Raw genomic sequence first — 22636 nt, 5'->3', positions numbered from 1 at the left:
TCTGAGGGATCTCAGGCATTTCATTTAGAACACAAAGACTTCAAAACAACTATAAATATGAGCAAAGAACTAAAGAAACGCATATTTCAGGATTTAAAGGAAAGCATAACAACAATAAATCAAAGATATACATGCTAAAATTTATAAATTAAAATTAAGAACTAAATTGAAATTTAATGGTAGAAAAGTACGATAACTGAAATTAAAATTTGTTAGTAGAACTCAACAGCAGATTGAATAACTAATGAAAATACTTTCTTCAAAGAAAAGCCCAGGCCCAGATGGCTACACTGGAAACTCTATCAAATATTTAAAGAATAAATAATACCAGTCCTTCACAAACTCTTACATAATTTAGACAAGGAGGACATACTACCCAACTCACTATGAATCCAGTGTTACCCTGATACCAAAGCAAGATAAAAACTTCATAAGAATATTACATAACAATATCCATGATGAATATATGGGCAAAAAGTCTGTAACAAGATATTAGCATACTGAGTCTAGCAATGAATAAATGGATTATACGCTACGGTGAAGTGGGACTCATCTCAGGAATGCAAGGTTGGTTTAACAACCAAAAATCAATTAATATTATACCACAGTAGTAAAGGACATAAAGGACAAAAAACACATTATTATTTCAATAGATATAGAAAAAGCATTTTAAATATCACAACACCAATTCATGATAAAAACTCCCCCAAAAATTGGAATAGAAGAGCACTTAAGCTCAGTCTGTTAAAAGCCATCTCTGAAAATTGTGTAGGCAACATCAAAGTTAATGTTGAAAGACAATATGTTTTCCCTGATATTTGGAATAAGGTGAGAATGTCTAGTTTTGCCAATTCTACTCAACATTGTACTAGAAGTTCTAACTAGTGTGATAAGGCAGTAACTAAGAGAGAAAGAGATAGAGGCATTCAAATTGGAAAGGGAATAGTAACGTTTCTTTATGATTTTAACATTCTATGAAGGAAACCTTAAGAAATTCATGGAGATAAGGATGGTTAATAGAAATATAAATAAGTTAAAAATTCTAGGATAAAAGATCAATATACAAAAATCAATTCTCTTTCTCTTCACTAGCAATGAAACACACAAAAAGGAAATTATGCAAGCAATTCTTATTTCAATAGCATCAAAAATAATGAAATGCTTCGTTATAATGGAAGAAAAAAATAATTGCAAGACTCACAAACTGAATATTACAAAACATGGATGAGGGAAAATAAGATGATCTAAAATAATGGAAAGATATTTCATTTTCATGGATTGGAAGACTCCATATCGTTAAATGATGATTCTCCCCCGATTGATCTATAAATTCCATGAAATCTCTTTTAAAATCCCAGTAGTCTTTTGAAGAAATTATTAAGTAGATTCTAAACTTTATACAGAAATTCAAAAAACCAAGAAATCCATCACACTTTTGAAAAAGAAGAAAGTTGGAGAATGTACAGTATCTGATTTCAAGGCAAAGTATAAAGCCATAGTAATCAAAATAGTGTATTGGCACAAAGATAGATATATAGATTAATAGAACAAAATTATGGGTCTGAATGATGCTGAAACAATTGTAAATCCCTATGCAAAAAGAAGAATGAGAAAGAGGAGGAGGAGGAAGAGGAAGGGGACGAGAGGAACTTAAATCTTTAACTCGCACCATAAGAAAAAATTAACTCAAAATTAATCAGATGTAAATGTAAGACCTAAAACTATAAAACTTCTAAAATGTAGGACAAAATATTTGTGACCTTAGGTTGGGCAGCAAATTCTAAAAAATGGCAATGAACATAAGAGAATAAAATGAATAAATTGGACTTCACCAAAATTAAAAAGTTTGTGTTTCAAAAATACCATTTAGAAAATCTACAAACTAAAAGAAAATATTTATGTCTCATATCTGAAAAAGACTTGCATCCATAATATATAAAGAACCCTTTCAACTTATTATAAGTAGACCAACAACCCAAGTGAAATGGGCAAATTCTCTGAATAGACATTTCACTGAAAATTTCACTATCAAAAGCTAAAAAGCTCAAGAAAAGTTTTCCAACAGTATTAGCTATTAGATAACTGGAAGTTAAAACCACAATAATATTCACCAAATAGAATGATTGTAATCAAAAAGATATACAATACCAATATTTGGCCAAAATGTTGAAAACTGAATTCTTCATACATTGCTGACTGAAATGTAAAATAATACACCTACTTTGGAAAACCATTGGCAATTTCTTAAAAAGTTAATGTTTCCATAAGACAAAGCTGTTTCAATTCTAATGATCTACCCAAGAGAAAAAAATAACAAAAAACTGTGCTCCAAATGAAATGTACACAAATGTTCACAGCAGCATTATTCATAATAGCCAGGATTTGGAGACAATGCAAATTCCCACCAGCTGTTAAATAAATAAACAAGATGTGGTAATATCCATACTAAGCAATACTATTGATCAAGAAAAAGGAATGAACTACTGATACATACTATAATATAGAAGAAACTTAAACCATTATGAAAAGTGAAAGAAGCCAGACACAAAAGACTGCATATTGTATAATTGAATTTTTATAAAATGCCCAGAAAATGCAAATTATATAAAGATGGATAGCAGATCAGCTGATAAGTGGGATTGGTAGTGAGTTCAGGATTAAATGTAAACAGGTATGGAAGAGATTTTGGAGTTTATGAAAATGTTGTAAATTGTGATGATTATTAAAAACTCTATAAATTTGCTAACAATCATTGAATTGTACAATTACAATGGGGAAATTTTGTAGTATGGAATTATATCTTAATAAAGCCGTTGAAGGATGAATGGCTGTAGAAGAGAGAACTGTTTGGTGGGTAGTGAATAAGGAATTTGATACAGAGGATTAGTTAGGAACATATTGCACAAATACAGGTGAAAGAAGATTAAATGAAAGTACCATGCATGCACCGATGCACAGAGTTAGAAATGGAAGTGACCCTAGAGATCTTTGTCTCCTCACACTACTGGATTTTAAATTAAAACTCAGTAAGAGTAAGTGAGTTTTCTATTTTGAAATAGCTTTATTGGAAGAACCAAAAGTAGATCTTAGGCCTGTTGAAATATTCAGCACTCGTTATACTGTTCATTATTCAGGAGTTGGTAAAAACTCAGTTGAAATTGTTAAAAGCAAAGTTTTCTCTTTAAAAACATTATTGTTCACAATATGCTTTATTGGCACAAAAAAGCAAATGCTTTTGTATGAACTGTGTTAGAATGGGCTCTGAGTATGTATTAAGAAAGAAATAAAATAAAAGCAGCTAAAGGTGTTATTCAGAACTTTAAAAAATTTGAATGCATTTTTTCCAAAGGAAACAATGAATACCAATTTGTCCAAATAAATAAATAAATAAAACAAAACAAAACCATTAAATTGGGAAGTTTCAGATGTAAGCAATTTCCTTGAAATCATAGGCAAGATATAATTCTGATCATGTTTGTTCCACTTGGCAAAGAAGGAAAGGAGGTTGGTGGATGTGGGTTCAAGGACGGGCATGATACCAATGAGATCAGTTAACCCAGGTAGTAAAAATTTGGTGTTCAGGTCAATTCATTCATTTTAGAATGACTACTAGATTTATTTGGATTTAACAAAGGAGTGAAGATTCCAAAAACCACAATTTCCCTAGAAATAAGATAAGCAAATTTTAGTTCATTTTCCCTAAATGAATACTGAATTAGTGAATTTATTTCTGGAAGCAAAAAATGATTTATGTTCAATATCTCTGCAATTTCAAGGTGACAAGCCTAGCCTGTGGAATACTACATGCATGGAAAATCAATCCAAGGAATTTCTTTTTCCTGTGAAACAGATATTTCAATAATTAACCTACCATAAAGTGACACCTACTATAATAATATCTTTCTTACAATGAATACTAAGAGCTTAATATACAGTGCTCTTCTTATTCTACAAGCACCTATTTTGAGGAGGAGTGAATCTAGAGATTGTTAACGCAATGCCAGCTGATTGAAGGCATTGCATAGATTCAGATCTTCATATAAATGTTACCTGACTACAGTGATCATGATCTAAGTTCTCTAGCCCCTCACCTTCCATGGTAAAAATTCCATGGGATGGAAATATTTGAAATCTAATCCTGGTAATATCACTAACTATCTCTGGAACTTTAGGGAAATTGTTTTAAATCTTTGAGCCTTAGTATCGCCTACTATAAAATGGGAGCAATTGGACTTGCCATTCCTATCTCAAAAGATCTGTATTAGTCAGTTTAGGCTAGGCATGTTATGGTGAAAATTAAAATAAAATAACCCTCACATGTCTGTGTTTTATTTCCCACTCATGTGAAATTCAATCTAGATTGTTGGACCTCCTCCACCTTGTAACTATATTATCTGGAACATGTGCTATTCAAGGTTACCGTCATAGGGAACGGGAGAGATATAAAGAGGCACTTAACTCTCAATTGCCTCAGTGTGGAATTGACTCACATAATTGTCCCTCACATTTCATTTACCAGTAGTAATCACATGGTCCCAGTAAATTTGCAATGAGACCTGCAAATGTGGAGGACTACCTGATGGGCACTGTCATTGCACAGTATCGTTGATGACAATAATGGTAATATTATAACTAACAGCAATTATTTCATGTAATCTACTCTACCATCCTCTCCTAAAACAACTATCATGCTTCCATTTTAGGGATGGGCAATTTAATTAATTATATATTTTTTGCTCAAGGTCACATAGCTACTAAGTGTTGAAACTAGGAGTCAGATTCAGATATGTCTGATTCCAAAGCTTCTCCTGTAAACCACTATGCTATTCAGTATAGAGATATGGAAGGCAAATTTAATTCTCATGGTGTTAAACACAGGGTGCTTCACTTTCTTCTGTACTGTTTTGGTCCTATAGCTTCTGATCTAGCCTCTAGATAACCCGAACCATTGTAAGAGCTCATAATGTTTTTTCTTTGAGGAGCGTTTGCAAAGACTAGCAATTTTTAAATAAAGGTGTTTTTATATCTCTTTTTAGGCTTAAATATTGTTGATGTTGCTTATGTTAATTTAAATAAATTGACATTAGTTGATGTTTCATTAATACAATGTTTTTTTCTTCATGAAAATATGACTGCTTAATGAAAACATTTTAATAGCACAATTGACAACAAAAGTTACAGGCTAATAAATATTATCCTGTTGATATAGTACTTTATATATACAAACAGATACTATATAGAGCTAGATTATAATATATTGTCTGCCATTTTAACCTTTCCAAATAAACCCTGGACTCTGTTTTGTCTTTTTTTTTTTTTTTTTTTTTAGCATATAACAACTTATATTGTGCCACTAAATGGCATCTCTCTTCAGAGATTACAAAACAATGATATATGCATTAATGAACATGCTGCTGCGTTGAGAACATTATGAAAGAGAAAGCATATTGGTAGTGATATTAAATGATCTACAATTCAGAAAGGTAAGCTGTAAATGACTAAAATATTCCTTGCTATTATTTAAGTGTAATTCATTTTTCTAGACATTCAATGTACAATGAATGCCTTTTATATAAGTGGAAAGAAGAAGTTAGCAACACGATATCAATTTACATAAAAGCTGGTCCATTAATAACTTTGCCTATCAGGTTAAGGTCAAAAATTCAATTAAGTTTCACTATAATGATGATTCTTTCCACTAGAAATCTGATTCTCACCTATCCTGATAATAGAATGATTCAATCTTGGGAATTAGAAGTGTCAAGAGCAATTAGATTAACATGTTTGTATTTTGCTATAAAAACATTGGAAGAAAGAATGCTTTGTAAGACATAACAACTATATTAAATTTGATTGAACTGTAGAACTAATTCCTGATATGTAGTTCCTATACTTAACAATTCATTCTAAAAGCTTTACAGTATAGAAGATATTTGTAGTTAGATGAATATATGTTTACTATTGTTTAGCAGTGATTTTTTTTGTTTGACTTTCTTCCTTTTTTATTTTTTTGTAAACAAAATATATTTCTTTCCCTGGGCTGTAGTTGTAAATTAGCATTTGAATTCAAATGACAGCATGTTCCTTTTCTTTTCCTGTACAATTCTTGTCACAAATGTGTTGTTTTTAATGGCAAATCAGCTAATTAGACAGTGTGGTGTGGAAAATGAATGGAGCTAATTGAATTAGTATTAAAACACTTAGTAATTAATCACTTCTTGCATAGCTATTATTCAGAGTTTAAAATTGTTGGCAAAGCTTATTCTTATCCATAAGTTATTCTCAATATTACTAGCATTAAAAAGAAGGTATTTAGGGCATATCCTAAACACACAAAAGCTTGCAAAGGAACGATTACTTCATTTAAGATTGTGTACACCTACAGAATTCACAATGTCATTAATTTTTCTTAAGATCCTATATTTAAATGCTAACTTTCCTATAAAGAGTTAGTAGATATTGAAAAGAAGACTCTAGGATAAAATATTACTATAAGAGCTTGTTTTCAATCATTAATTTCCCTTGTAACTTGTGGGCTGCTAACTGAACACCAGGTGTTCTGCACTCACACCATCTCTTGACTTCTAGAATAATATTGGCCTTCAAATCTCAGGTCTTTCAGTAACTGTTTTTTTCACTCATCCAGCTTGCCTGAAAATCAACAGCTAACTCACACCTTGTGAACCTTTCCTCTAACTTGTGAGTCAACCTAGAGAAAGCTTCTTATTCTCTAATGTTTATAGTTTGTTCTCCTTTGGCAATACAGAAGTATAGGGAAAGATGATAAATTACTGACAGATTGGTTAATTGAGAATAGAACGTTGGCATGAAGAGTTTTTTAATTTAAATTACTGCTTCAGTTCTGTTGTGCAAAAGCTTTGAATTTGGTTGCATAAATCAAGGAAATATCCTAACACGATTTTTATACGTATTTGTGATGTTAGTTTTTATTCATTCATTCATGTATTCAGTCACTTATTCATTGAAGCAATAGTTCTATACGGGTGGGACTCAACCCTCAACCCTAACTGAGGCTCTGAAACCACTTTGGACTATTTTAAAAATAGACATGTCTGTACCCTTGAAGATTCTTCATCAATAGACCTGCAGTGGGTCCAGACCAAACATATTATTAAGGCTATATAGAAGATGAGATAATGGCACATAGTGGGGTTAAGAACCACTATTCCAGATGTTATTCTAGGCACAGGGACTATAAAGACTAATAAGAAATGGTCCCTGTAGTAGCTTTCAGTCTAAAACAGTTATGAACCACTAAGTAAAATGAGAATAATTATCCCTCTTACATGTGACACTGAGAGTGAACAGCTGACCATAGGAGTACATCCAATGGCTGAGGAAATTTCCCCCAGAATCATTTTTATTTCTAAATTATTGAGTTTAAAATCTAACTTAAATATATTCATTTTAGTATATACACAAGAATATTGGGACTGATTAGAAGTGATATCAAGAGAAATGATGGGGCTTCCCTGGTGGCGCAGTGGTTGAGAATCTGCCTGCCAATGCAGGGGACACGGGTTCGAGCCCTGGTCTGGGAAGATCCCACATGCCGCAGAGCGGCTAGGCCCGTGAGCCACGACTACTGAGCCTGCGCATCTGGAGCCTGTGCTCCGCAATGGGAGAGGCCGCGATAGTGAGAGGCCCGCGCACCGCGATGAAGAGTGGCCCCCGCTTGCCACAACTAGACAGAGCCCTCGTGCAGAAACAAAGACCCAACACAGCCATAAATAAATAAATAAATAAATTTATTAAAAAAAAAAAGTGAAATGATGTTTTCTCAATTATAGATTATAGATTTAGAATTAATATTCAAAACAGTATTTTTAAAATATATTTTCTATGACATATGGATGTCAGACCCAGGTTTTATTCACCATTTTATTGCAAGATCAAAACTGTGAGAGATGCATAGAGATCACTCTATAAATTTTTGTTGAATTAATGACCAAATGAATAAATAATGTATCTCTGAAATGATAATTATATTGGTTATTTCTTTGCTTTGACTAAATTAATTTCACTAATCACTCCCCCCCCCCATTCTTTTAGTGAATGTCAAGGAAACCTTTTAAGTATTATGAAAGGAGTTTTCTGAATTGCCTCCCCAAAGCATGACAGCCATAATGACTAACAGAAGAAATTTTCTCACCTGCTGAGAAAACTACCTCAGCAATCTGTGCAAAGTCAAATGCTGTTACTGCCAAGATGGGATTTTGAATTCTACAAATCTTGGATCCTTCTTCCTAGAATATAACCAAAACAAGATTCATGAAACCAAGCAAAATGCTGCCAAGGCAATTACATTGTTGCTTTCCAATTCCTGACTGCTTTAGAAGGCAAATAACATTGGGAACCAAATTCTGTCAAGAATTAATTATGGAATTAGGTGATAATGACAAAGATGACAGATAATTTGAGCCAATTTGGAGAATTAACTGAAGAATTAAAACTACAGTAACATGGCAACAATTGAGAGGATTTATAGTACTTACAGTGCAGCTTTTGCCCTGATTTCAGCACGAGTAAATGATGAAGATTCTGAAACTCTAAATATCAGTCTCAGACAGAGAGGTGAGAGAACTGACTTATCAGAAGCAACTCCCGAGATTAATAATAGTAGCTCACACTTATCTAATGTTTCTTGTACATGTCACAATGATCTCATCCCTGCTCTGAGCATGTTATAAATACCGACCCCTTTAACCTTCCCAAAACCCTATAAGGCAAGTTCAATTATTACTTTTTTTCTTCCTAATATTTTTATGGATGAGGCAGACAGCTCTTCTCAGCGTCAAAACCAAGATTTGAACCCAAGCTTTCTGGTTCTAGCGTCTTATGATTTTAACCACTGTGCTGAAAGAAAAGAATTTTACAACATCCCATTTTGAACAATATGCTCTCTTGACATTTCCATGCTTGGCTGTTCAGAGACAATAAATGAAATATTTTATGTATTATTTAGTTTCCAGAAAATATAGTCTTATTTTCAAACCCCTCTTCCTTCTATTATGACACTATTTCTCCATTATTGAAAAGCCATCCTAGTCATCATTCATTTTTACTCCAAAATATAGTAATATTATTAGATTTACTGTCAATAAGGACCTGCTTAAACCTGAAGTATTTGAGATACAAATGTGTACAACAGGATGTTGAATACATTTCTGAGATTCCATGACTCTGTATAACACTTAGCAGTTTCAGTGATGATATCTTTGACAGTGTGTTACTGGTGGGAATTCTTTTCAACTATACCATAAATATATTTGGAAAATATTCCTATGTTTTGTGATTTCAGTTTAGAGAGAAAACTGCTAAATGAAAACAGGAATTTAATGGATCAGGTTGACTTTTGAAAAAAGAAGTAAAGAATATTACTCAGCTATAAAAAGGAATGAAATAGTTCCATTTGCAGAGATGTGGATGGACCTAGAGATTGCTATACAGAGTGAAGTAAGTTAGAAAGAGAAAAACAAATATTGTGTAATATTGCTGATATGTGGAATCTAGAAAAATGGTACAAATGAACTTATTGACAAAGCAGAAATAGAATCACAGAAGTAGAGAACAAACTTATGGTTACCAAGGGGAGAAAGGGGGATGGGACGAATTGGGAGATTGGGATTGACATATATACACTACTATGTATAAAATACATAAGAAATGAGAACTTATTGTTTAGCACAGGGAACCCTACTCAATGATCTGTGGTGACCTAAATGGGAAGGAAATCTAAAAAACAGTGGATATATGTATATGCATACTTGATTCACTTTGCTGTACAGCAGAAACTAACACAACATTGTAAAGCAACCGTACACCAATAAAAGTTAATAATAAATAAAAATTTTTAAAAAGAATTGAATATAAGACTAAACTCCACTTGTGTTACTATCTTGGCTCTCTTTGAATAGCAGAATTTCAATTGTGTCCAGATAGTCTTGCCACAGCAAGAATCTTTATCCTCTTCTCAAGCCTTCTCAGACAGGCTGCTTGACCTAGAGAGCTGAAAAATCTCTTCCTTTTCCTTTTTGAATTAACCCAGAGGATAAAACATGTGGGTTTATAAGCTTGTCATGATGTCTTATATTTTGAACTTTGATAATTCTAGGCTTCATTCCAACCATAGTCTTGGCTCTTGGTTGTCTCCTACAGGTTAAGATGTGCCATTTATGGATTCAGAGGAATCATTTTCCCTTCTACTAACAAGGATGTAAAATCTTAAAAACTTGACATGATTCTGGCATCTCTCAGCTACAGTCAATAATAAAATTCACCTGCAGGCTTAGTCCAGCCAAATTCCTGAACACTTATGAACTTCTGATCAACAGCAGCATTGGCATCTGGATCTTACGTTATGTCTCTTCTTTCGGCTGGATTTGTATATTCAGTCTTTAGTTTCCGGGTTCAATGCTCCACTGTCCCTATGGGATGGAAATCTCTCCTTGAGTCCTAGACTGCTTGCCCTTTGCCAGTTTAATCTCATGTTTTCAATGCTGATGGTCACTAGAATCTATGCGTGAATAGTTTAAGCTTAATGAATATAAACACCTTAACTCTGCATTTCTAACCATGTGTCTTATCCGTATAGTCCTTGATTACGGAAGGAAAGACAATCCTCTTGTAAATAGAGTCTGGCTCCATATTTCATATTTGATTGCTGATATCTCCTTCTACCCCACATCTGGGAAAGCTGATAAGAAAGCCTACTTTCTATCTCCTTTGATGCCAATGGGAAGATCAAACCCCATAAGCTCCAGCTAGTTCATGGGAGTCCTCACCACAGCCTCATTCCCTAACCACCCTAAAACCCCAAGTTAGTCTCTTTTCTCTGTTCTCTCAAGCCCTTCTCGCACCAGTTTCAGAGCTCACCCCTGTTCTCCTGGAAAGTCTCTGTGTGACTAATAAACCTTTCATAACTTCTTGGTGCATGTATGACCTCATTAAGATTGACATCTGAACCAAATATGGGGTGAGTGTTTATTCTGCTTCTTTGGAGTGACCAAAATTAGTTGTCATTCTTCTTAGGACTTTTCTCATTGTTTATTTCTCTATATTTCTTGCAGCCTGTTTCCTTTTTTTTTTTTTAAATTATTTATTTATTTATCTATTTTTTGGCTGTGTTGGGTCTTCGTTTCTGTGCGAGGGCTTCCCCCAGTTGCGGCAAACGGGGGCCACTTTTCATCGCGGTGCGCGGGCCTCTCACCATCGTGGCCTCTCCCGTTGTGGAGCACGGGCTCCAGACGCGCAGGCTCAGCAGTTGTGGCGCACGGGCCCAGCTGCTCCGCAGCATGCGGGATCCTCCCAGACCAGGGCTCGAACCCGTGTCCCCTGCATTGGCAGGCAGACTCTCAACCACGCCTGTTTCCTTTTGATTCTGATTTCATTTCTGAATCCTTTCAACTATTTTTTTTTTTTTTTTTCTGGAAAAAGAAGGCTTATCTACCTATTTCCTCACCCTCTTCATGGACTTTTTTCTCTACTACCTTGCGTTCTCTTAATCCTGGATCTGCCTAAGACATTACTTCCCCTACAGGACTCAACAATGGATAATATTCATTTTACCAAACCCATCGTGGATAATCCCACCTGGCTTTTACCACTCCAATTATGCATCAGCCCTTTTCCACAAACAAACTTGTACTGAAGAGCTCTGTGCCTGGTTTAGATTTTCATTCTTTATCCTAGATATTTTCACCATATATCTAGGAAACATCAATAATTATGAACAAAGTCCGTCCAAATAACCAGGTGCTAAATTCCTGGGCTTCCTCCATTTACTGGCTTCATCTATGCTCTGCTTCATTATTTTCTTCCTATACCATTTCATGAACCTTCTTTTATCAGGCAGACTAGCATAAAAGAAATCTTAATATCAAGCAAGATTACTCTCTGACCAATAAATCTTGTCCTTCCAAGAATCTCACACCCTCACATTTACTAAACTTTCTAATTAAAGTACTGAGGCCACCAATTCTTTGACCTCTCTTTCTTCTGTCTTAATGGAAACTCAGCAATATTAAGTCAGTATCACACAGATAGTAACTAGACAATTCCTTGGTTTGCTTGGAAAATAAAGTTATTATGCATGGTCTCTCTCAACTTTCCTCCCCTCTGTCTGCTCCTCAACTTCATTACTATCTATACTTACTTCCTTTTCTGTAATTCCAAAGAATGAGATCCTTCTTCCTATTCTTAGGCAACCTCTGACTCTATCAATGTCTTTGACCTCATTAATCCCTGACTCTTTTGGAATCTTGTACCATCAGTGATCCACCCTCTAGCTTTTCTATCTTCAACCTCTTCTCTATTCAGACAGTTTTTAGCCTAAGTATCTCATCCTTGAACCACGTTACTCCCAAGCTCTTATCCTTCACAAGCCATTCTAATCCATGATTTCAAAATAATCAGCAACAGTCTCTATCTCCATTGTCTCAGCTCCCATTCCCTCCAAAATAAATCATAAAAATCTTTGTAAATTTTTCGCTTGCCAAAACCAATAACATCAATTCCCAAATGCAATGGATATTTTCTATTCTTTTCTTCCTTAACCTTTACTCTGTATTTAATTGGCAATTCCTTCCATCTTGAAATGCTGTTTCTCTTTGATTCTGTAACATCATTCTCTCCTGCCCTCTTCATAGCTTTGAAGATACCTTTCAGGTCTTGTCTACCCCCTCCTTTTCCTCTACCCATTATGCTCTTATTACTCATATGTTTTCCCATGACAAGGGCATCCAATTACATAGTTTTGTGCTAATCACACTCATATGGATTGCTCAAGTCACCTTCATATATCCACATTAAATTCTGCTGAACTCCTTCACCTGAATATGCCCCAATCTCTATATACTGACTATGTACCAATTAAATCTCCACTTAATTATGTACCATTTGAGTTGCTCAACTCTAAGTCATCTCTCAAGAACTTAGCTGTCATCTTCACTTTTCTTTTACCTTCAGCCACCACTTTCAGTTATTTACCAAGTCCTAAATATTTCACATCCAATATATATATATATGAAATAAAGACATATTTCACATTATGTGTATATTATATCCATTTATATCTGTCTATATCTATCTGTCTATCTATCACTCCTCTGCTTTCAAATCAATCTTTCTGCCCTAGTCATGTCCCCCAAATCTCAAAACTGGATTATTGCACTAATTCCCTAGCTAATCTCTCTGCTTTCATTCTTCACTCTTTGGATTATGCTGGTTTCAGTGTTCTGTAAATACAAACCCAACTGTGACAATTCTATTGAAAATTTTACCTTCACTCCACGTTTTCTAAATATGGTTTACCAGGCATTGTAAGGTTTGGACCTACTCATGCAGACTTACTTCCTGCTATCTTCCTTTACACCTTTCATACTCCAGCAACGATGAATTGCTTATATTTTCTCTATACCTCAATCCCTCCCCAATATATCACACTGCCTTTGCTTATGTTTATCTTTGCTTAGCTATCCCTTCCTAGGTATAGGCCTCCTCCTACCTCCACTCCCCCAGTCTACCTGGAAAACTTCTACCCCTACTTATCTTTTAAGATTCAGATTAGAGGTCACTCTTTCCAAAGCCTTTGCTCTGACCTCTCTAGACTGCATTATGTGTCCCTCTTCTGTATGTCTTTTACTTATTAGACTCTATAGCATATTTTTTGCCTATCTTTACCATTAGATTATGATGTCCTTTAGGGCACAGGCTATGTCTCATAAATCGTTGTTACTCCAGCACCTAGCAAAGTTCCTGACACATGGCCAATAAACTTTTATTGCATGGGAAGTCTTCAAGCCATAAAATGATTCACAGGAGAATTAATGGAGAAGTAACATGGTCTGAGCACTCCTTTGGGAATCAGTACTCTGCGTGATGCTGGTGAGGTCACTTAACCTTTCTGCATCTCTATTCTCTCAGCCGAAAAGAGACCACCTACATATTAAGATTCTTTTTCAGCTCCATATTTCTATGAAATGTGTACTCTTCATGCTGCACTTACATTTTTGATTATAGAAATTTAACAACTCCCTTGAGATATTTGCAGACACTACACACAGTAACTACACTGAAGTTAGGAAGTTATTTTGAACCAAGTCATTTATACAGATAAAGTTCCCTAGGAAAGTAATGTAAGTAAATGTGAATTGAATAAATAATAAACTTTTGTGACTTTAAAAAATTTCTTGAAAATATTATATATGCAATGGAAGTACTAAACATATGCATATATGTATATACTTATTCAATACATTCTATATATAAAATCATACATATAAACCATACATATTTCTCTCCAGTACTGTTTTTTTGCTTCTGTGGCAATGGTCACTTTTTTCTTGACACTGGATTTAGAAGATTCTTTCTTTTGTAATGTTTTATTTTCTTTAAGGTCCAACCCAAGCACATTTCACCATAAAGAAATCAGCATCAAGTCCCTCTTCCTCCTCCTCATCATTTCCGTCCAAGAACTGCATGGAAATATCCTTGATCTTCTGTACCTCATCAGTGTTAGAGACCAATTGAGCTTGAGATCCTTTTGCTTTTCCCAATTTCTCTTTCCTTTTTTATTCATCTTCCTTCTTTTTTTCTTCTTCATGATTAATGCAATTAACCAGTCTCTACTCTGCCCCTTCTGGTCTCTTCCCACCTTTTTGAAGGATGGACATTTTCTCATTGAAGTAGGCTCTAAATTCTTCCACCTCATCATTGGTGAGGGAGGGAGCCCTTGGCTCAATTACTTTATTATCTTGACTTACTACCAGTTCTTTGGTGGGTTGTTTCTGAATTTTCTGAAGAAATTTTACCCATGGTGACACAGCAAGACTAAGAGACAAGGCACATTCAGGCATAGGTAACATGCCCACATTAAATACATTTTATCCTTCATCAGATATACTGAATGTATGCAGAGAACAAAACACCTTTGAGCTCTTTCTTTTGAATCTTGGGGTTAAAAAAATTCCATTATTTTTCTGGATGTCTAAAAGTTTTTTCTGGATTTATTTTGATTTTCTTCACAGGCACTTTCTTCTGGAGAAGCTGCTGTACCATCTCTCTTCCTTCTGAGGGAAGCAAAATTAGTAAAGTGTCACCATTCTCTTTGTACCTACAAGTTTTATGTGTTGGTGTCCTATGGACAAACCCAAGAACCCAATTCACAGCCAGGACGTCCAGCCCCCTGGCTGTAATATCAGCAACAAAGAATATTGCAGATCTCTTGAAGGCAAATTCATTACAGTAACTTCCATTCTCCTCACTGCTGCTGTCACACATGGAGGGCAAGAATAGAAATACCAGGAAGACCAATAGCTGGCGGATCTCTTGGTACAAATACTAAACCTCTTTACAACTGAAGGACAATGTAATATGCTTCTTCTTTAGATGGCTTCTCAAAAAGGAATATATCCCACTTCTTTCTTACTGCAGTTCACAATCTATGTAATTCTGTTCCAAAGTGACAGGGGTGATGTATTTTGCTTTTTCATGAATTTTATATATATACATATATGTATATATGTGTGTATATATATGTATATATGTGTGTGTGTATATATATATATTAACATATATGTACGATTTTTGTCAAAAAAGTGTAAAACATAATCAAATATCTACAAGGTTTTATTTTTTTTGGGGGGGTGGGTGGAGGGAGTATGAATACTTCAGATAAGCTATGTGCTAAAACCAAACCATTCTTCATTAAACCAACATTTTGTTTTTAGAATCTACTGAATTCCAAGACTTTTATTGTATGCAGTGGGCAGTCCAATCATCAATAACAATTTTATCAAAATTATCAATTTAATTCTATTTTCATTCCACTAAATACTTAGTTTATGTGTCTGGGGAATTTCTTACCCATCTCTCAATGTTCCTGGTAGAATATTAGTTCTGGAAATTCACCATTTGAATTAAGATTCTGGCCCTGCATATCCCACCTGTGTGGCCTGAGGTAAGATATTTGAATTTCCTGTGGCTTAGATTCCTCTTCCATAAAGAGGAGAGAAATATCAGAGAACCTACCCATAGATTGGATTAGGCATATCGAATGAGTTACTACATGCAACAGAAAAACAAAAATAAAACTTAGCATGTAACAACTTAAAATAGCATGTAGTATATAATATGCCCCAAAATATTATTGTAGTAGATACTTACTAAATATATGGTGGATAACATGAAGTTGACAAGGCATATAGATAATAAAAACCTAGAAGATAAGCCATATATAGAAAAAGTCTAATGAAAGGTAAAAAAAAATTGGTATCCTTTTGGAGATGTGAATTGTATTATTAGGATTCAAAGTTGAGATATATTACTGACACACTTTTTAAAAAATTGTTGTTCATTCAAAAAATTTGTCAAATATGTAATAGATAACAGATACGGTGCTAGGTGCTAAAAATAAAGTGGGAACAAAATGTGGTTCATGTCCTGACCTTATGGTGTTTTCAGTGGAGAGGATATACATTGAATAAATATTTGCATTTGTGGAATATTAAGATGATAAAGTTTGATGTCTTATAGGAGCACATAAAAAATAAATCCAATATAATCTGTGTGGAACATAGGGAGGACATTGTGAAGGAAGGAATTTTTTGGCTGAAAACCTAAAAAGTAAATAGATATTGAGTGCTGCAGGAGGTGGAACTGAGAAGTGGTGAAAGAAAAGAAACACATTTATTAAAATGATAAAGATTAGCAAAAAATAACCTGACCCAAGTTCAAAACTCTTTCCATGCTACTTCGCAGAATATCCAGTACTGAATTTATTTTCCACTTTGAAATCTCCTTTTATAACCACTGTACCTTATGCATTCTCCTGGGTTATGATTACATGGGCTCTTCCAGAGTGTGCTTTGAGGATCTTCCACACCACTGTGTCAGAAAATTATCATGAATAACTAATATAGTAAAATTGTATACAATGATAACAACCTAAATATTTACATCAGACTTTAAAACCTTATTTTGATACACATTGTCTCACTTAAATTTCACAGTTACTAGTGACTTCCATGTAAATTTTCTCATTTAAAAAAAAAGGAAAATAAAGCTGATTGGCTTGTGCAAAGTTACACAGCTAATGTTGCTAGAAATCATGTGACCAAACTAGATCCTGAAGATGATGCAGTACAGAGACCCAGTTTCTGTGTACTGATCAGGGCTCAATCTGCAGAGCAAATATAAGGGAGAGCTATTCATTCAATAAATACCTAATAGATACCCAGCAAGCACCAGGCATTGGTTTAGGGGTTGAGGATAAATCACAGACTAATACAAGCTACAGTCCTGTCTTTGTGCAGCTAACCTTCTAGATGGGAAAGGCAGAAAATAAACAAAATAACGAGCAAAATATGTAACATGTTATTCTGGACTCAGAATAAAAATAAAGTAGGTATGGGGGATAAAGAATACCAATGTGCTATTTTTGAATGGTTAGAGAAATCCTCACTAGAATGATAACATTTTATTAAAGACCTGTAGAAGAAGGACAGGGGTGCCCTGAGATCTCAGAGAAGGGCTTTCCAAGTAAAGGCAATTATAGTAAAAGGCCCCCTGGTGGGAGATGCCTGAGCCTGGTGTGTATGCAGAGCAAGGAGGTCAGAGTGCCTGGAGTAGAAGAAACAAGGGAGAGAATGGGGAGAAAGCTAACAAGAAGCCAGAATTTATAAGGCTTCATAGTCCATTGTAAGAATTGGGGGTATTAGATTGAGTGAGAAGGGCAGTCACTGCAGGGTTTAGAACAAAAGAAAGACAGTATCTGGTTTACATCATAAGATCACCTAGGCTGTTGTGTTGGGATGAGACTCTGTTGATAAAGACAAATGTAGAAAAGTCAGTTAGGAACGACTGAAATAATCAGCAATAGGGGATGTGGCCAATCACGAGGAGGTGATGAGACTGGATCAAATTCTGGATATCTTTTTAAGGTTAAGGTGACAGTACTTGATTTAGGACTAGATGTGGGCTGTGAAAGGAAGAGAGGCATCAACGAATACCACACATTTAAAAGGTAATAAGTTGTATATAATCCTCATTAATTTTCCTGTAACCCTGTGGGTATGTACTGCTGGGTTTGTTGCTGTCATTGCTGTTTATCCGTTTATGAGTTGTTTTTCATGAGTGGCTTGAGAAAGTAGAATAGAAAGAGTCAGAAGGGTGAGGGAATTAGTTGGAATTTGGGATAAGTTCAGAGAAACTTTAGGAACTGTATTCATAGCAGGCCTGCAGTAAAAATATCATTACAGAAGGCACAGCTCCATTGCTTGCTTTGCTTTTTAACCTAGAAAATAGTTACTGTTACATGGGCAGAAATTGGGAAAAAATGGTAGAATTGGGTTATATTTTCTGTGGAATTTGGCTTGTCATAACCACGTCAACAAAGATTGTCTCCACACAGCATCCTTTAAGAGATAACAACAGCTTGGCTATCCAAAACACTTGTTTGAAATGCTATTTGTTTTCAGTAGTATTTTACCTGGAATGAAAAATCAAGCATTGTGTTTAAACATCAGAAGTCATGTTTATCAGTATACAATTTTTTCAAACTTGGAAGTCCAGTCGCTTTGAGAGCAAATACGTTGAGGTGGATACTTGGAAAGTGTATTTAAGGAGTAGCAGGGCAGATATTAATGCTGAACAATGATAAGTATGACATAAGTGCTAGTCTTCACACTGAGGGGTCACCGCACATGTTATTTCACAATGGCTGCCTCAGTAGATGAGCTGACATAACAACCCACTGCCAGTGCCATAAACAATTGCCAATTTCATTTTACAGGAGTCGCATCGGTGAGTTGAACCAGAAAAAGTGATGAGAATAGGTGAAACTGAATATGTTATGACTCATTCAGAGCTGGCTTATTAGTCCACAGGCACTAGGACAGATTCAACATTGGAGAGACCAGGTTCAAACCCTAAGCCTGCCATTTAGTAGCTGCATGACCTTGAGCAGAGTGCTGAGATGGTTTACTCACTTTAAAAAGGAGGAAATTAATGTAGATTTACACTAGAGAATCATGCGACTCAAATGAGACAAGGCATGTGTAAAAATGGTTTAAAGCATCATATAAATATTTCATGTTATTATTGAAAGACTTTCCCTTTGAAAAATGGAAAGGGAGAGAGTAAGAATGCCTTAGCAATTATTGAATACTCTCTGTGGTTTCAGGAATTCCCCACGTACAATAACAATGGCATATCTATCTATTTATCTATCTATCTATCTATCTATCCATCCATCCATCCAAGAACTCTGTTGTGCATCTTGTTCGATGTCATTTTGTATGTTACAGTCAAGATCCAAACTTAGGCCAATCTTTGTGTCCAAGCCTGCATAATTCCTGTTATACCAAGTCATTGCCTGGTCATTTTACATGCAGCAACACTGTGTCAGAAATGGAAGAAATAACAGAAATCATCTAATGGAATTGTTTTCAAATATTTCATTGCAAAGTCTCACTGGGAAGCTCAATATTTTCTAGAAATAGAGCTGACCTTGATAAAGTAGATGTGGGAACTCTAAAGTTGCTTCTCCTCCACTGAGCCCTCTTCTACCTATCTGGGGATGGTAGGTACTTTAGAGTCTGAAAAACATTAATATAGTCCATTCCCCTCAGTTTAATGATTGAAAACAGAGTTTCAGGGAGTTTAAATGATTTACCTAAGAACAAAAAAATTTTTAATGGCAAAAAAAGAACAAGGAGCCCAGTTCTGTGCAATTTTGTAACATATACTCCCATTTACTTCCTACATTGTTCCTACAATATTAACATCTGAAGGGTCTCCTATCTCCCACTCAAATTCTGAACCAGCTAAGAGATATATAAAGAAGTTTATCCTATGGAGATAAAAATATAACTCATATAATTGATGGAGAGCACAGCTCACTGTGTGATAACAAAAGGCTGCTCCCCAGGACCAGGGCTCACCTTGTCACAGGTAGCACTGCTTCCTCCACATGGAAGGAGCCTTTACCAATAAACTTAACCACTGGGGACAAAAATGGGCCAGAATACAAGCTTCTTGGAGGCCAGACTAAAACTGAATTGGTAGTAGGTTGAGCTCTGCCTACCTAGTTTCTACTCCCTAAATTTCTAGATCACTGTCTTCCATGGGAGTGAGGGGTCAGTAAGAGTCCAGTGCTACCTTAATATAAGACCCTTGTTATAAAATGAAACATCGGGAGAATGGGTTTAGTGACTCCACCTAATGGTATAAGGGGCACAGGTCTGGTGAGATCACACATCATAACATATGGTTTTATTTTGTTTAAACTTCTGGTTTTAATTTTTGATTTGTGTATTATTCTAGGAAGAATTAACATTCTCATGAACATATCTCAATGTTTGAGTACATATCAAATTTATAAATGTTATATATTTCCTTGTGGCTTTGTTATTTATAGATGAACTTATTTCTGAAACTGAAAGTTACTGTAGTGAGATGTTATGTGAGGCAAAACCAAAAGGGGATAAATCTTGAAACATCATTTTCCCCTATCACCCTGAAAGAGCAGAGTAGGAGTAATTTCATATCTTTAAAACAGGACATATCCCAAAATCACGGTGGAAGTTGAAGTCTTAGAATCAGTGAGACTTTGCAGGACTTATGAGAATTAAATAAAGAAGCTGTGAATAGACAGTAATTGATGAAAGAAGCTTGGTGGTAAAGAGGGGCTTGAAACACATACCCTCCAGATAATAATATTTACCTAAGTAAAATTCCAATACATCTTGAATCTATGATTAAAAGAGGATTACTAGATATTTAATTTGAAATAAATATTCAATTTAATTCAAAAACAAGTTTAGCACTTGGGAGCATCAATTTCAAGAGCAACCATTGAAAAGTCAATGTACTCTGGAGGTTACAAAAACCATCTTTCTATGTATATAATTATAATATATGGTTTCAAGAGCTAAGAGTTCAAAATTACTATAAAATTAATATAAATCCTAGCTTCAATCCCCCAAAAGAGAAAATTGCATATTCCTTCCCATTATTCTCCACTTTTCTTTGAATCTCAGATCTAATTTCTATCACTGGGATGTAGATCACTCTGGTGAAAGTCCTGCCTCCACTGATGTTGCTATTGTCACTAAATTCAACTCATCTTCTGATTCTCAGTTTAAATATCACCTCTGCAAGGAGCTCTCCCATGATCTTCAAATGATAATGAGTTCCCCCTGTTGTGTCTCTCATACTACTCTAAGATTCCTCCTGTCCCTTTTTATAACAGCCCCACTCTTGCTCATTTGGTCAATCAAAAATGTTTATTGAGCATATATTACATGTCAGGCATGTTTCTAGTCTCTGAATATACAATGTTGAGGAAGACAGGCTAGATTCCTGCTCTTATGGAGTACACATTCCATGCCATCAGGAATCTCAATGGCTTTTCTTTTTTTTTCCTACTGATGTTTGCTAAACATCTATAATAGCTGTTGATATATGTATGTGCTCAATAAATATTTATTGAATACATGAGTGAATAAATAAATGGGAATTATGGGGAATAAATAAATAAACATATAAGATATTGATTAATGTTTTGCAGAGAACTCATACTGGGTGAAAAAATTGATAGTTGATGACTTATCCTAGATTAGTTGTTCATGGAAGACTTCTCTGAGGTTTTAACATTGAAGTTGAGATATGCCTGGTAGAAAGAAATCAGTTTTACATGATTTACATGGTCAGAAATGACCATGCTTTGAAAAGTTCAAGCAGTGGGGAGAGACCTAGAGTTTGAGAAACCTCAGAGGGAGAGAATGAGAGTAGGGAGAGGTGATGAGAAAGAGGGCTGGGGGTAAGAGGGGAAGAAGGAATGAAAAAGAGAGAGAGGCAGGGAGAGGAAAAAAGAGGAGAGGAGAGGAGAGCTGGCAAGGTGAACCAAGGCAACAAGCATGAGAGATGAAGCCATTTGGAAGTGTATCGTCCAGCCATAGCTATCACCATGTGCATCAGAGATGAACCATCCAAATTCCTTTCCCACAAAATTGAGAGTAAAGGTAAAATGGCTGTTTAAGTCCCTGTGTCCTAGAGTTGTATCACAGCAACAAACAATTGAAATGTGTCTTTCACAGTCACTGTAGCATCCACAAAACTCAATTACCAGCTCACACTAGGTGAGAAAAAAAAAAAAAAAGGAGGAATCACATCACTAGCTACTTCTTAGACTCAAGTTTTTATTTATTTATTTATTTTATTGGAGTATAGTTGTTTTACAATATTGTGTTAGTTTATACTGTACAGCAAAGTGAATTAGCTGTATGTATACATATATCCCCTCTTTTGTGGATGTCCTTCTCATTTAGGTCACCAGAGAGCACTGACTAGAGTTTCCTGAGCTACACAGTAGGTTCTCATTAGTTATCTATTTTATACATAGTATCAATAGTGTATATATGTCAATTCCAATCTCCCAATTCATCCCACCACCCCCTTTCCCCCTTGGTATCCATATGTTTGTTCTCTATGTCTGTGTCTCTATTTCTGCTTTGTAAATAAGATCATCTATACCAATTTTTTCAGATTCCACATACATGTGTTAATATACAATATTTGTTTTTATCTTTGTGACTTACTTCACTCGTATGACAGT

The 22636-nt window shown here is 35.0% G+C and overlaps 1 pseudogene; it reads right to left on the bottom strand.

Moving 5' to 3' along the window:
• Nucleotides 1-8218: 8218 nt before the first annotated feature.
• LOC132366261 (probable ATP-dependent RNA helicase DDX10) lies at nucleotides 8219-15531 on the bottom strand (annotated as a pseudogene).
• Between the last annotated feature and the right edge of the window lie 7105 nt (nucleotides 15532-22636).

This window comes from Balaenoptera ricei, chromosome 5 (assembly GCF_028023285.1).
Source record: "Balaenoptera ricei isolate mBalRic1 chromosome 5, mBalRic1.hap2, whole genome shotgun sequence".
In the NCBI taxonomy this organism is placed as follows: Eukaryota; Metazoa; Chordata; class Mammalia; order Artiodactyla; family Balaenopteridae; genus Balaenoptera; species Balaenoptera ricei.
Note: the sequence above shows the minus strand (reverse complement) of the source record. Positions and strands in the feature narration are given on the sequence as shown.